The sequence below is a fragment of the Struthio camelus genome, chromosome 6, assembly GCF_040807025.1.
Source record: "Struthio camelus isolate bStrCam1 chromosome 6, bStrCam1.hap1, whole genome shotgun sequence".
NCBI lineage: Eukaryota > Metazoa > Chordata > Aves > Struthioniformes > Struthionidae > Struthio > Struthio camelus.
The window spans coordinates 22382130-22397774 of NC_090947.1; the positions used below are offsets into that span (position 1 = coordinate 22382130).

At 39.6% G+C, this 15645-nt stretch overlaps 1 protein-coding gene across 3 annotated transcripts in view; it reads right to left on the minus strand.

The window, feature by feature from the left end:
* The window catches only part of RAPGEF4 (Rap guanine nucleotide exchange factor 4), a 164602-nt gene that overhangs the window by 99237 nt on the left and 49720 nt on the right, over positions 1 to 15645 (minus strand). Inside the window, exon 1 of one of the 3 annotated variants that reach the window (XM_009681750.2) lies at positions 15035 to 15125. The exons of the other annotated variants lie outside the window; for them this stretch is intronic. The gene's annotated coding sequence lies outside the window, so the exon portion shown is untranslated. Of the gene's footprint in view, positions 1 to 15034; positions 15126 to 15645 lie in introns of those variants that run through there. 3 annotated transcript variants of the gene reach the window in all.

The following is a 15645-nucleotide window of genomic DNA, read 5'->3' on the forward strand; positions in this document are numbered from 1 at the left end:
TTCCCTATGTAACTGGCAAACAAGCAGAGGGTACAACATTTCCCAAAGCACCAGAGTGATTTAAGTAACCCAGCTTCATCTAAAGTAATGACTTAGGCACTTGAGAAACCATGCAGCACTCACATTCACTGACACCAGGGACAGAATTTAAAGATATTTAAGCATTCAGAGACACAGTCACCTAAACATTGGCCCTCCTAATAATCCCACAAGAAGCATATGACAATTTGGGTTTTCCATGTGAGGTTATGAACTCCTATGATAGTTTACCAAGCCTCCAATTACAAAATGAGGGTTATAAAACAAAGATGATTCTCTATTACTAGACAAGAAATCTTAAAAAAGGGAATCACGATGGAGAAGTTCACCTTTGCAATGATGTTACATGCCAAGAGCATGCAATTGCCTGCTGGGACTGAGTGGGGAGTGATCTTACAGTAGCACTGGAAGTTTATAAAGCTGCAGGAGATGATGCATTTGGTGTTTCACTCAGCTGTTCAAGCAGAGAGGAGACTGCCTGAATCAGCGGCCCACTGAGGCAGGAAGAAAACTTTCCTTGCCCGTACACAGGTAGGTGCCCCTTCCCAGTGAGCTCTGGAGATCACAAATAGGATGAGAGGGTATGTAAGGGCATTTGTTTTCCAGTGACTTGTAATCTTTTGAACTTTCCCTGTTAATAAAACAATGTTGCTTTCCAAACCTTTGCATAAAACTCTAGCTCTTCAGTCATCTGTCTATACTCAGCTGTAATACACCCCTGAGGCAGCAAACTCTTCAGTAGGAGTCTGAGAACGAAATACCTGAACTGCTGTCAGTGTCTGTGAAGGCAGACATGGAGCCCGCATATTGGTCAGCTTCTTTCACAGTCCTGATCTGCAAAGGTACTGTCCAACTAGGAATCAAATACCGACAAAACCCATCCTAAGCACTTGTGGAAATAAAAGCCAAAATTAACTTGGAACTTTGCCATGTGCTTACATAAGATCATGACATGATGCGGTCATTTGTCAGTACTGATATTTACTGAAGTGAAATAAAGTGCTATTCATGAGCTAAAAGCCAACCCAATATTTTATTCAGAATTAAAACGCTTTTTCCAAACAAGATGGCTTCTCCAAAGTGGTAAGCACTGGGCCAGCTTTATTTCTCTTAGTGCCACAGGCAGCTTCTGAAAACAGCAGTCCTAATTTGAACCAATGTGCTGGCTCCTCCGGGCAACTCCAGCCTGGCAAACCAGCACTGTCTCCCCAGGGGATGAGCGTGGCTAAGGGTAAGTAAGCAAGCTGCATCAAAATGGAGCAGCAAAGGAGTTTGGGTGCAAAGGTAATGAGGGAATGAGAGGGCCCTCCTGGCTAGTGGGGAAGCCTTTCCCCATTTAGAGGAAGCTGGAGGAAAGCTGGAGAAACTCTATTAGGATAAAATACATTTCAGGAGTATTCTGCTCAGAGGAAGGCAAGGATCATTAGTGAGACACCAGCAGGCATTTTAATTACAGTTCCATTTTGAGTGAAAAAAATTCTGTCCAGCAGCATTACTGGGACTATATATTCTTCCCAGGCCTCTCTTCTGTCAGAATTCAACATAACATACCAGCAGGCTAGAAATTTAGGTTAGACCAATAATTTACTCTACCATGCACACTTTTTTCTAAATACACTTTCACCGAGCTATTGCTGTTGCTGCATGCCATTGTAATTTAAATTAAGAGAGCACACAATACATACAGCTGATATTGAGTTCAATTCAGCAGTATTGAAGAGAAGTAGGTACTATTGCACGTTTCTCAATACTAGGTCATAAGGTCAACTCTAGGAATTTCCGGGAGGAACAGACCTGCAGGAATGGTGACAGCCAGTTCGTGGAGTTTGGGGGCACTGTTACACAATGGTGAGGGCAGCCACAATTCAAAACCTTTCTGACATCCCTGGGGTCAATTTCAAATATATCTTGCAGCACTGCTGGAAAATTGATTCCTGACTCTTCAATGTCTTTTCAAGAGGTGATAGAAATTACTGATTTCAGTAACACCAAAGCTGCTGGCTAGGGAGAGAGGAAAGCACCTGGAATGAACCCACTGGGACATTAATGTTAGCCATAGAAGTCATCACAACTGCAGAAAACATTGTCTATCAATTGTTCTTTTTTTTAAACCTTGAAACTATAAAGAAAAATTATAACAAAACATTTTCGGGAATGCTCTTTTCCCTAGCACAGTGAGACCTGCTTCAGCCAAATTCTCAAATGCTAAGCTTTTCAAATGCTAAGACGTAATTGTATCTAATTTACTGTTCAAGAAGTCGAAGTCAGAAATGGATGTCGCTATTCAATACCATCCTCTTGCAATCCTCTTGCATACTCTTCCCTGTCCCTTGAAGTTTATTTTTCATCAGCATCTAATTATCTATGCTCCTGGCTTTAAAATTTTGTGGCAGACCCTGATGATACTGATTGGCAAGGTGCAATGTTATTCTCTCTAGGAATCTTATTTCTTAGAATTTCCCTTGTAAAGAACTAGTGCAAATTCAGATTATATCCATGAGAACTTTCATATGTTCTCATGTGGCCCATGGCTGCAGGTGGTGGTTCCACAAAAAGAAACATTCACTACAACAACGGCCTATGCCCTGCCAGCTGTTTTTTCCTACGCCTGTGCCCAACATGCCATCTTCTTTGTCAGGTCAGCAGAGACGTCTCTGGGGCCCTACCATGAATAGGATCACTAACCAGATGTGGCTTTTTAAGAAATCCTACAAAACAGGCTGCAATTTGAAAGAACAGCCAGAAAGGGGCAAGAAAAATCTTGAGTCAGTACTGCAGCCAGCCTCTCTGTTACATGAGAACATAGCCACATTTTTCTGCACAAGACCATAGGCATTTAGACATTTGCAAAAGTAACCAAAGCCCACTAAGCAACTCTAAAAAGCAACAGAGCACTTGGTTTTGCTTTCTAATGGTAAAATAAGTTGATTTTATGTCTTATATTTAACATCCTAATGGTCTTCCAAGGGAAAAAAAAAGAAAAAAGTACATACATATACTGCATGTATTCTATACTGCATTTCAGAGTATCTCACTAAAGCAATTAAATCAGCATCAACCAGAAGACAAAAATGTATTGCTGTAACATAAAGGTAATTAAAGGCCTATCTGTAAAATCTTTATTCTCATTAAAATAATGTTACTTTTTCCAATGAAAGAGAAGCTAAAACAACAGCTGACTCTCCTGTCCACCCTGAATTTGCATGCAGTGTCTCGCTGTCTCTTGACAGTACACACACGAATACCCCGATTAGTAACCATTTCCAATTGTTGGTCTTCCAGCTTCATGGACCATGTAAAAAAAATCAGTCTGACTGCAGCTGGCACCACTACTCCTTGGCCTGCTCACAGGGCACAGAATATCTAGGCACTATAGGTTGCCTGAATATGACACTTACATCAAGCTTTCTGGTTTGGAAAAAGAATACTTTGGAAATAACAGCAGTTCTTCAGGTTTTGGTCTTCTATTTTACAACACTTTGTGCTATTCTGTTTCCAGTAAGAAGTCAATAGCAGACAACTATTGAGGAAAGAAAATCAGTCAAAGACCTTTTCAGGACCCTCACACTGACCCGCTCAGAGGCACAAAGAGACTGTTTCTGCAGCCCTTTGTGTGCTATCCTAGTTCTTATGAGCTGTTACATTAGATTATATTACTTACAGAGGCAAGGGTAGCAACATCAAACCCAAACACGTGAAATGGGATAGGCTCTTCCCCTTATAAAGTGCTATGAAGAATTTCAAACTCAAATTAAGCTGAACAGATTCAGGTTATGCCTTTTTCCTTGTCCTGATGCCCTATTCCACAGTATTTTCCAGTAGACCGATACATCATTAAGAGTTCCAGTAGTGTATTAGGTAACTCAACAATAAGTCTACTCATTATATTCCCCCTCTGTACTGACTGTCCTAACATTTTCTGCAAAGCATATCCTCATATCTAAAGATCTGGCTGTCCTTGTGACCTATCAGAGTAGTAAAAATGGACAGGCATTTGGTCTCCAAGCCCTTTCAAGGGCAGATTTTATCAACAGCCACTGGACCTCACAAAGAAAGAAGCAGGCAAACAGACCAAAAGCATGGTGCAGCAGCTCCATGGGTCATGTGTAAAGCCACAGTTAAGATGACCAGAAACCTAACATCCTGCTTCTGATGCTGGGCTGCCCATCTCAGGGCTTGGGGTTTTATCTCAGGTTTTAGAACATATCCTTTTCCTTATTTCCAAAAAGGAAATTTAAATTGAATCTGTGGATTTATTCATCTTCACGCTACCTTTAGGAATAAAAGTAGCAATGAAATTATCTAAAAAAATCAACTAACTCCTCACCTTCCCCTGCAATTCCCCCAGAAACATTCACTCAGTAATTTGCCAATTAAAAACTAGACAGCTCACAAGTTCACTGGTCATTCATTTACAAAAAGACACTGGGCACCCATTTTAATGCTACAGGCACATTTTAATCAAACACTCATCCTTAGACGTCTTTGAGGGGCGAAGATATGCTCTCTTCGACAAGCCCATCCTTAAAATAACTTTTTTGACTTAACAGTTAGTATGTCACATGAGAAAGCAGCAGGCAAGTCATGGATTAAATAGTACCTTCCACAAATAGGCCTCAACAACATCAAGCAAGATTCAGAATGCACAGGTCGAGGGGGACTGGAGAGTAAAGAGGACATGCATTAACTTTTAAAGTTTGCCACTGTCCAATTGTTTTGGGATAGCGTGCATGACAGCGCAGGTCATCCACTGGAGCAGGCACCTTCAGACTAGGGGCTGCAAAAGCTCAATGTCTCCTTGCACCAGAAGTCCCATGAGGAAATGTGACTTGATCTAATTTTGGAATCTGGAAAAAAGACAAACATCAGGAAGGAAGTTTAAAAATATTTGGGAAAAAATTTTTCAAAGAAAAAGGAAACTCAAATCAGATGGATACATTCAAATAACAACAAGCCAGGACCAAACTGCAATGACATGCCTCTTTGGAAACAGCACATAAGGACTGGTGGTCCCTCTCTGAGATACTTCTGACGTGAAGCTGGAAGTCACAGCTATCTTTGGGCAGGTTTGCCCAGTGGTCTGCAGTTATTCCTCTATGTGCAGCCCTCTGTTTGTCCAACATATTGAACTCCGCTGAGTTAGGTACACATAGAGCTCTATACATTCTCCCTTCAGGACTTTCATCTACAGAACAACCTCTGAAACAGAAGTCTGGAGCATTCCAGATCCCATGAAAAATCAAAGCAAAGAGACAGAAAGACTGCTAAGAAAAGGAATTATAATGGAGGAAACTACTTTTAAGTTTCTAAGATAAATACATGATCCTCTGTTTCCCTATGAACCTCACAGCAACACGTGTAGGCTCTGCCAGCTAGCAGGATCCTCTGCAGATTTCTGCAGGACTGCTTAGGCCAATTATGAGTACTTGATGAAGCCTCACCTATACCTTTGTTGAAGATCAAGATCATCTCAGTCAGATCCCCTGATTCATCTGGTGAATACAGTCTCCATGAGACTAGTTTTCTGAGTCATCATTTATCTTCTTCAGTTTTTAAAAAATAATTGGTCACAAAGAAATGAAGTTAAGACTCTATCATTGGTTAACTCCCAGTTATGGAAGAGGAAATCCGCATTATGCACTAAAATGGTCTAATTATATTACATTGATTCTCAAATGGATGGCAATATACCACAAAGAGTCCAGAGGGCAAAGGTTCCCTCCTATTCTCACTTTCTTCTACCCTTCTCTTTCTCTCTCCCACCCCTCATTTTCTAAGGTAACTCCATAAACGCTATAGAATTTATTTTGAGCCAACGGAAATGCAGAGAATAGGGAAAATGTGAAAGAGGGTTACCTCTTCCTCCTTCTCATCTCTCCTCCTCCTGCACAGCGGCAAGCCAAACTGCACCAGCAAAGAAAGCCAGAGGGAGGAAAAGAAAGGACTTTGAAAAGGCATTTGAAAAACACCAGTTTTCCCTGAAACCCTCATTTTCAAGGAAAGGTGTTGAAATGTTATAATTGACCATCATAACAGAATGGAAAAGAATTCCAGCTAATATTTCCTAAAATGAAAAAAGCTCTAGGCTCTTTTCCCGCTGCGTATATGAGACAAACACAAGGGTCAATGAAATGTTATGTATAAGATGGAAAACAAAATCCATATGCCAACTTTCTTCCATACTACCATTTCTACACTCTAAATACAACTTAACCAATGAAAATATTCTTAAAATTTCAGCCTTATTTTTAGTACATCAAAAGCCCTAAGCCTCCTCTTTTGCCCTAGGATATTGCAACACTCTACGCTGTGATCGATTTTGAATTCATAAACTAAACAAGGCCCAGCTGGGTAAATAAAGAGCACAGACAAAACCGTAGGAAGTGGTTATTTATCCTAAATCAACCCTGAAACAGTCCATACCCATTTCTTGGAATCAATGTAGTGCTGGAATTTCAGAGTTCAGCAATACAATCCATGTCTTCACCACCAGTGCTAATTATAGGCAGCTCAGCTGCTCCTTCTTCTCTTTTTAAAGCAGTTTACCATGGTTCTCATAAAGTCCGACTTCATTAACTCACCTATGTTTGCAGCTGAGGACAGCATCCCACACTTCCTGACCCGAGCTGCTAGGCAGTACTGCTTTAAGGTCTTTCAGTGAATGCAGTAGTGAAGCCCATCTGTAGTTCTAGTTCTGCATTTCCAAAGCTCTGCACAACCATTGTGGAGTCAGTCTGTTAATTTTCCCTCTGACATGTGCATGTCAGGAGTAAACTTTACATTTGTAAAATGCTTTGGGATCCCTGACAAAGAAGGACTCTATAAGAAATGGTAGGTATAATAACTTTTTTTCTCGAGAAAAAGCATTTTTAGTAGAATTTAATCAGAGATTCAAGTCTTTCATTCTGGAAACTCTTCTTACAGTTGCTGTTTGTTAGCTAAACTCTGTGCTGCTTAGAAGTCATGTGTGTTCACATGATCTGCTAAGCTGGGAACTGGGGACTGTCTCTTCATTTTGAACTTTTTTCTCCTGAATTTTAAGATCCGCCCAGCAATACTTTTACTGTATACTTCTGTGTACATGCGCACGCATGTAAAGAGCATGTGATGGTTGTTGCTTCCAAATAGCTTATAACTAAGAGACTTCTTTATCACCACTTCTTTGGGTATTGAAATAAATTAATTAAAATGTCAGGAGCATTTTGTTTTTTAAAAGAAAAATTAAAATGAATGCAACTTAAACTGCACATTGCCTTACATGACTACTACACAGTAAAGGAACTACATCTTCAATTTTCATTTTCTCTAGGTATAAAAATATGTATATTAATTTTCTTTAGAGATAACCAATTTTTCTCTCATGAGAGTCAATACACCAAGCATATCTCACATGGGCTGCAATGTTTGCAAGATCTGTCCAAAGGCTGGGACAGAACGCAATACCAATAACACCATTTCAGGCTTCATATGGGTAATACACAATGCATTAACTCTCTGGAAATATATGAAGCTTATAAACTAATACACTATCAAATATTACAGTAATGAGCATTTAGAAACATAAGCAATCATCGTAAGAATCACATCTCCGATCAAAATCCACAGGTCGACAAGCTTTCTATTTCTGTGTTATAACAGGAACTGTAGTATCAGCACAGGGCATTACATGGGGATTAATGACTATCTGGAATTAACGGCCCTTGGCTATGCCTGAGGCAATCAACTCCTCCTAGCTACTCATTAATCCCAAGAGATACTCTAGTCTCCTTTGGAGCATTAACATCCTTTTTATATATATATATAAAACCCTTTCTGCACAGGATTTTTGTGCTTAAGATTTTTCTGGAAGGTTTTTATATATACATACGAGTAAAAATCCAGTGAACTAGGGAGAGCATACTGGGGTGAACAGCACCATCAGCACCTTCAGGAATATGTTCAGTAGGAACAAATGCACTCAGATAACAAAGAATGCAAGTGGGCCTGTACCTTTGATCACTTGCTCTCTGTATATTTGAAGTGAGAGCTATATTGCATTAACAGCTTTCTGTTAGTCGTCCCGTGCTTCAGCTCCTTCAAAAACTCTATGCTTCACCCCTGCTCAACCTTCTCCAATGCCCCACATCACTACCACTGCTGTCACCACTGCCACAGGAATGTCACAGAATCTGTTGGGTAGAACTCAGCACTTTCAAAATTGGCTGTAATACATACATAACAAAGATAGTAAGCATTTTAGTCACCATTGCCATGCAGTTATTAGCACATTTACACACCTTAATTTGAAAAAAAAAAATGAATACATCAAACACTACTTTGATCCCTGGCACAGTCCCCTCAGATATGCTTTTTTATTCCTCACCCGTAAAACTCCCTCTGCTAGCATTCATGGGCTGCCTCTTGGCATAGATAGATAGCACATTACTGACCTTTAGCGGTTAGAGCTGTATAAACTACTGGCTGATATTCTGAGGTGAATTTAGCAAAAATGCAAAGGACCCTTCAAATCCAGATCCTGGATACTCTCTTCCCTTGGTAATCACTGCTCTGAAGAAACAATCCATGTGAGCGAGGTGCAATCTGGAATGCTGCCATTCACCACAACAGTAACACTTGACATCACTCTCAGCAAATGAAATTGAGAGAGATCTCTCCGACCGAGAGATCTCTCAGCCACGCTTACATTCAGATACTCTCTATTACCATATAGCTTTCCCATAAAGAACTTAACAACCAAAAACATTGTTATTACAAGGTGTAAAAAAAAGGCTCAGACTCACATATGTTTAATCTTACAGATTGTTCGCAGAGTTATAAGCCACTCTGGGTCAAATTCTCCACTCAAATATATGAAAGGGCTTTCCCACTGAAGCCCCTGTGGTTCATGCATATATATCTGGATTAAACAGGGCACAGCTTTGATTCCTATAGCCAAATTTGCTGAAAATTTTCTTAATTATATTGAGTTTTTTTTTTAACTCCTGAAAAGTGTAACCTGTGCCTGTGTGTTCCCCAGAAGAGGCTTATCCAATAACAGAAAAACAGACTCAATGATTTTTTTTCACAATGACTGTAACAGTTAATTGTATACATAGCAATACTGCAAAAGTAGTAATAGACATGAAATAAAAACATTTGCTATCCTGTTAGCTCATGATCCACAGATTATTCGAATGTTAAAGACACAGATCTGTACTGAAGTATCTCCCCACCGTAAAATGGAGCTGGGAATTCTATCATGGCTCATCCTGGCCTGAGGAAATTATGCATTTGTGTGCAGTTATCAGTTTTCCACGGCCATTCACTGTCTGCAGATTTTTTGTTATAGCGATATTGATGTTACTGGGGTGGTTAACTTCCTTCCCCTCAAAAGCAGATAAAAGCTCAAATGACAGAGTTGCTGGCAAGAGAATTTCTGGCAGAGGAAGCAAAATAGGAAATGCACCTTCTGATATAAAACAGCCCACTCTGTCTAGTCTGAGAGAAGGCTTACTGCCTGGGTATTTCTCAAATTTCCTTGCTGGATAAAAAAATTGCCAGTGCTTAAAATATCTGAAACTTCCATGTTTTGAGAGTCAGGTGCTTTACAGATTACAATAAATTCTGACTATAAGGTAAAGTATTAGCATTTCAAACAGTTCAGCAAGGCTACATTTATGCTGCAATGAGTGGTCTGGCGTGGCAGGATCATTTCTCACTCAAACAGATTGCAAATATGTATAAGCAGTATTCAAGCACCAAACAAAAATGATGGGCGACTCCTCCCTTAAGGAATTACTCACCAGTTCACGAATTTTCCTTTTACTTTTCCTCACACCTTTCTTTCTGTCTCCTTCCTTCCTCCCATCACTTACCACCCATCCCAGGAGAACAATGCCAGGTTATTCAATGGCCTTGTTATCACAAGAAGTTGTCATAACAAGTTGGTAAGAGGAGAAATTGGTTTGTATGGATTTGTGGTGAAAAGTAGCCTCCAGTCCTTCTCCTGGGAAGTTCAATGGGAGTTGCTGAGGGAATGCAAAACAGAGGCAGGAATATGGAGTAGAAAGAGCACTGGTAGCCTAGTGCTGGCACTGGAAACAAAAAATGATGACCCATACTGCTCCTCCATCTCAAATGGGGAAGTAGTTGGGACACAGCCCAAATGTAGTACCAGAAGTCACACTGCATTCCCAGAGTCTTCATCCCTGTCACAGATGCTAAAGGTGAACTCTACAGTTTATAGTCCCCCTCTTCCTTTCACTGATCTCCCTCTTCATCGATGATTCAGTTATTTGGTTGGATTTTCAGTACATAAAATGCTGGCATGATGGCACTAAGCCACGGCACATGATGGCAATATTGCAATAACGGGAACGGAGACATCTGAGCAATCTTCTAAAAACACACTAACCCATCACCCATATGATTAACCAATATGTAACTATTTACTTTCCAGGATAATAACAAAGAGGTAACAAAAACCGTTAAGAGCTTCACAAAACACAAACCAAATTCCAGTAGTATCGTCCTTCAATTCTGCCCAGCACACACTGTCAGGATGCCAACTCAAGCCATAACAACAGGCTAACTGAAAAAGTTATGGATCAAAAGGTAAAATATATCATGAGGAACTGAAATCTCTGCTTCTTGCACATTAATTCATTACATTAATTTATTGCTCTCTCTACTTCTGTCTTTGTTAGTCTTCTCTTCCTGTTGCACCTTGTCCTGACTGAGCCTGCACAGTGTGTGTCGCAGTCCCCCATTACTGCTTGTTCTCTTACTGCCTACCACAACGGTCTTTTCCGTCAATGGCATCTCAAGGTGCTAGTGTTGTATAAACATAGTTACTGAGAACTGGATTCTACCTATTTCTCATGTAACAAAGACAGATAACAGTGGAGGTTTACTAAATCAGATGATAAGGGCGGAAAGAACTGACAAGCCTTTTTCCAGGTCAGAGACACATGCAGTACCTTTTCCAGCTAAATATGGATCATAAACAATTACTCTGGATTGTATGAGGGGAAAAGTGGCTCCCTCAAGTTTTTAAAGAAAAAGGTGATAACTTCACTAGCTTGCACTGATGCTCTCTTTGAATGAGAAAAAGGCAAATTATCACCTGCAGACCACAAAGAAGTAGGTAGCCTCTGCAGAAGGCACAGAGAAAATTATAACGTGCCATGAACAAACACATTTATAGTAACAAGTCATTGTCACCCTAATCCACGATTTCCACTGATAGGCAGAGTTATCCATCTGTAGGATTTTCTTTGTGAACATATTTCCTAAGTTTCCCTCAAGGAAGACTTACAGTTCAGGTGTGTGGCTGTCTTGTAACAAATCGTTATTCCACTGGCAAAAACAACCAGGACATTTTGTCCTTAGCAGTTATCTTTTTGACATCACTGAGGTGTGTGCCCCAGCACAGTCCGGTCTCATTCAGTTTACAATGTTCTGGAAGAAGTCCACTTCAGAGGCAGCATTTAGAAAGGCTGAGAAGACTATTTGAAAGCTAGGAGGAGGAACACCCAGGAAATGCCTTTAGGGTATGATCTTCTTCCAGAACAGCATATAACCATTAAACGATTTTCAACACAGGTTCCAAGACTGGGTTGGAGGACCCACTCAGGATATAAAATAATTCCGTTTTCCTGTCAGCTGCAATTCGTCCTCTCTGTATTATAGTCAATTTACATGTAACATTTTCTTGCCCTTCCAGAGATTCAACCTGTTTCCCTAGACGGGACTGTATTTGGATGACAGTTCTGCCCACTTTGTTGAGACAGTTATAACGTGTGTTCTCTTCACAGCGCATGCAACACTGTCTGAGGGACAAGCTGTTTATCACAGTTTTCCGAGTGTACTTCAGGTAGTATCTGATTTTGTGAAAGTACATGAGTTGATTCATGGTATTTTATATACTGTAGCTTGTGAGTTTTTATGCAGGAAGCTGATGGTGGTGCAGAGTATTCTAGATACAATTCAAATGGATGGATTAGTGATTACTGGACTCGCGGAAGAAATCAATGAGCTCTTACGTCTGTGTGTATAAAGCAAGACGGGAGCTTTTCTGGCATACTTCAAAGAACTACAGTTCTTGGGCTAGTTGGGAAATGGTGCTTCCTTTCATCAGAGGTGATAAGTGCTCAGAAAGGACAAGGAGGATCAGGAAGAAGGAAAGCCATGCCACTGTTTGTCTGGGTCAGCAGAACTGGTGAGCTTTAGGATGGGAATACAATGTACTGATTGAAGCACACAGCAGCACATTCTCTCCTTTGGTATCCTCGAGCCTGGAGGGCCTCAGTGTGAGACACTATGGTAGGGCACACATTGCTTTAAGATTTCAGGCCTTTCCTTGGTAACTTTGGCTAATAGGAGCTTTTCCATTAAATTCAATGGGAGCAAGAAAGTTTTGTGTGTTGTTTGCCTGAATATCAAAGGTATAAACAACTTCAATACACTGAATTTGCCATCAGTGAGTCACCTGCTGCTCTGGAAGTGTAAGGAATAGTGTCCCTTAGCACTTTTCTCTAAAGGATACAAAACTACAATTAGCATTCATTTTTTCACAAAAATTGAAAGGGGAAGTGAAGGTCATATTGGATTCCAGCAAACGAGTCCACTGGTAACAGTGAAACACTCAGCTTAATAAATACCTAAGCTCAGAATATTCCCTCTAGAGGAAGAGGAAGTGCCTTGTCTTGACAAACGGAAACTGCATCCAAGATCAAATCTGGCCAACATCAGACACGCAACAGACTTTTGTCTCTTGAACTAAAAAGAAAATTTCATTGAAAAAGTGACTGAAGGCCTGTCTTGTCATGTGCGATGCAATTCATTTAATATCTAATTTAAGCCTGACTACTTCATGAAACTTCACAGAAACACAAAAAAGCAAATGTTTGTTTTAAGACCACAATACAAACACAGCTATAGTCTATGCTAGCATATGGAGCCCTGCTGAACTGTTGAAAATAACTGTGGCAAGAATCTTAACAAATTATGTCCAGTTACAATGAAAAGAAAACTATTTACTTGTTTCATTATATTTGTAAACCAGAATAATCTCCTGCTGTTCCAGTGAACACAGGTCACAGAAAATAAGATGGGTTTATTGTACTAACAGAAGCCCAACTCCATTGACGTGAACCAGAACTCCATTAACATGAACCGGACTGATTATATTATTGTGTAACGTGTGAAAGGAGAATGTTTCACAAAACAAAAATATAGGAATCTGCCACAGAGTTCACAAAGTTACAGAGGTCAAGGAAACCACCAAGCCTCTGTGCTTTCTGTTGCCATAGAGCTTTCCTCTTTTTTTTTTTTTTTTTTTTTTTGCTAATTTACTATTTTGCAAATCAGATTATTCAAGCCACTGGATTCCCAGTGGAACTTCAGCTTCGGGAGCTGAGCACAACTGAGAGCATGAGCATGTATATACTTATTTTGCATTAAAGTAAACATTCCCGCTTGGTTCACAATTTACCTGCCAGTTGGTGAAGTTCATTATTGATGGTGCTGGGAAGAATGAGCTTCTTCTCGGTCACAAAGCCTCACCCTCCCCTTCCTCCATTTCCATCTCTCATTCCCAGTTAGACTGCAATTATCAATAGATACATCTTCACTTTGTATAGGTCTTAGCCAAAACAAAAGTATCTGTGTCTCAAGACCTGAAATTGGCCCACACTCTGAGTATTTCTACCTCTGTGAAGTGATAGGGGCAACAGCCATACAACTATCCATAGCTTTTTCAGTTGCCATGAACAGAAACCTTTTGCGGATTAAATTTCAGGCTACTTTTGTCTCTAATCCCCCTGTTGTTATATTTGGCCACAGCTACAACACTGTAAAATAACTGCACTTCTGTATCTTTACACTTAATCAAGTTCCCATCACTGAAGCATCCTTCAACCCTCATTTTCCACACCCTATGAATTCGTTTGCCTGAAGCCCCTATCCTTCCCTAAAAATAAGTAAAGAAAAAAAGCATTATTGTTTTTAGTAAAGCGCTTCCAAATTTCCCCCACTTTTAGAGTGCACAGCAAGACCGGTCCTGGATTTCCTTGCCTCCTTCCCTAAAGCTGAGATACCATTTCAGTAGCCTTTATTACATGGTCTTCTCTTTGAACAATGCATTCACCTTAATATCTAAACAGTAAAATTCCAGCTTTCCTTTCTATTTCCTCATGCATTATTTTAAAATGTTACTCTGAATTCTACAATTAGGATATTCCTGGGTAGCAACAATCAACAACATTTTTATAGTCTGATACAGCAGGAAATGTGAGCCATCCAGGATAGTTTCACACATTTGCTTGCTATATGCTAGCCTCAATATAAATACGATAATCTAATTTAGTAAAAAATGGAATGAAATCAGATTTACTGTAAAAACTTTTAAAATTTAATTTTCAGACTAGCAATCAATGCTTATTCAGTTTCCATGTCATCCCTGCCTTCCCTTTTTGCAGATGCTCAAGTGACATTAAATTAAACAATTACACAAATTTTAAAAATTGTAGGAAAATTACCACCTGCACTTAAATCAGGAATATAAAAAGAAAAAGCTCCACTGAAAATATTCTTTATGAGTATTTCTCTCAACAGAAAGAATAAAACAGTGCAAAAATTCTCACACTAGAAGTAAATACATTTGTGGCATTCTGTCTCTCAAGTCATTTTGTATTGTAAGATGACAGAGACGAAGAGAGATCTCACTATCATCTCACCTAAAACCTTACTCAATTTCTGAGATCTGACTGTTAGGATTAAATATTAAAACACCCTCAAAGAAAGAAGTATGTTGAGAAACATAGCAATACTAAATAAAGCCCATTATTATTCACAGACGTAAACAGTATCAAACTATTATCTGCTTAGTGTTATACTTCACTCCATTATATTTCCCCTAAATTTGTGCAAAATAATAATATAATCCTGTAAACGACATGCTCAAAACAATAATTTCAACAGAGAGAAACAAAAAATAAAGAACTCTTAAACTTACATTGATGTGTTATTATAGGTCCTGCACAGCAAGTAGCCCTAAGGGTATATTTTAGTTTTTTTATCCATGCTCCGTTCTTGTTGCTGATGTGACCACTTAGGCACATGGTCAAGTTGCAATCAGCTTCTCTCTTGGTGATGTATGAGAGCTGTGCTGATTTATCTAGTCCTTCTGCAGCAGATTAGCACTAATGTTTCTGCTTCTGCATCCTACCTTTCTTTAGCAGTAGACTCTGCATTATCATTGGCAATCCGAATTAAAGAGACAGTGAATGTAGCACAGATCTTTTTTCCTCTATGAAACAACCGCAAAGCAGGTAGTCTCACATAAGATCACCACTTTTTATCCACTGAGCCTCTTTTTCAATATCTTTGACAAGAACGGTAGTCAGAGATACAGAAGAACGGTTCCAATAAGTTTGCTATAGCCTTTTAATGATTTATTCTATTGAAAGAGTAATCTCCTATGCAGATGGCCCTAGGCAAGAGACAGCTGTAATATACCTACACGTCAGCCAAAAACACTGGATTTTCAAATTGTAACATAAAGGTAGTATATGCCTGCAATGAAATTCTAGTTTATCCCAAAGAAGTGGCCAGCATGAAATTAAT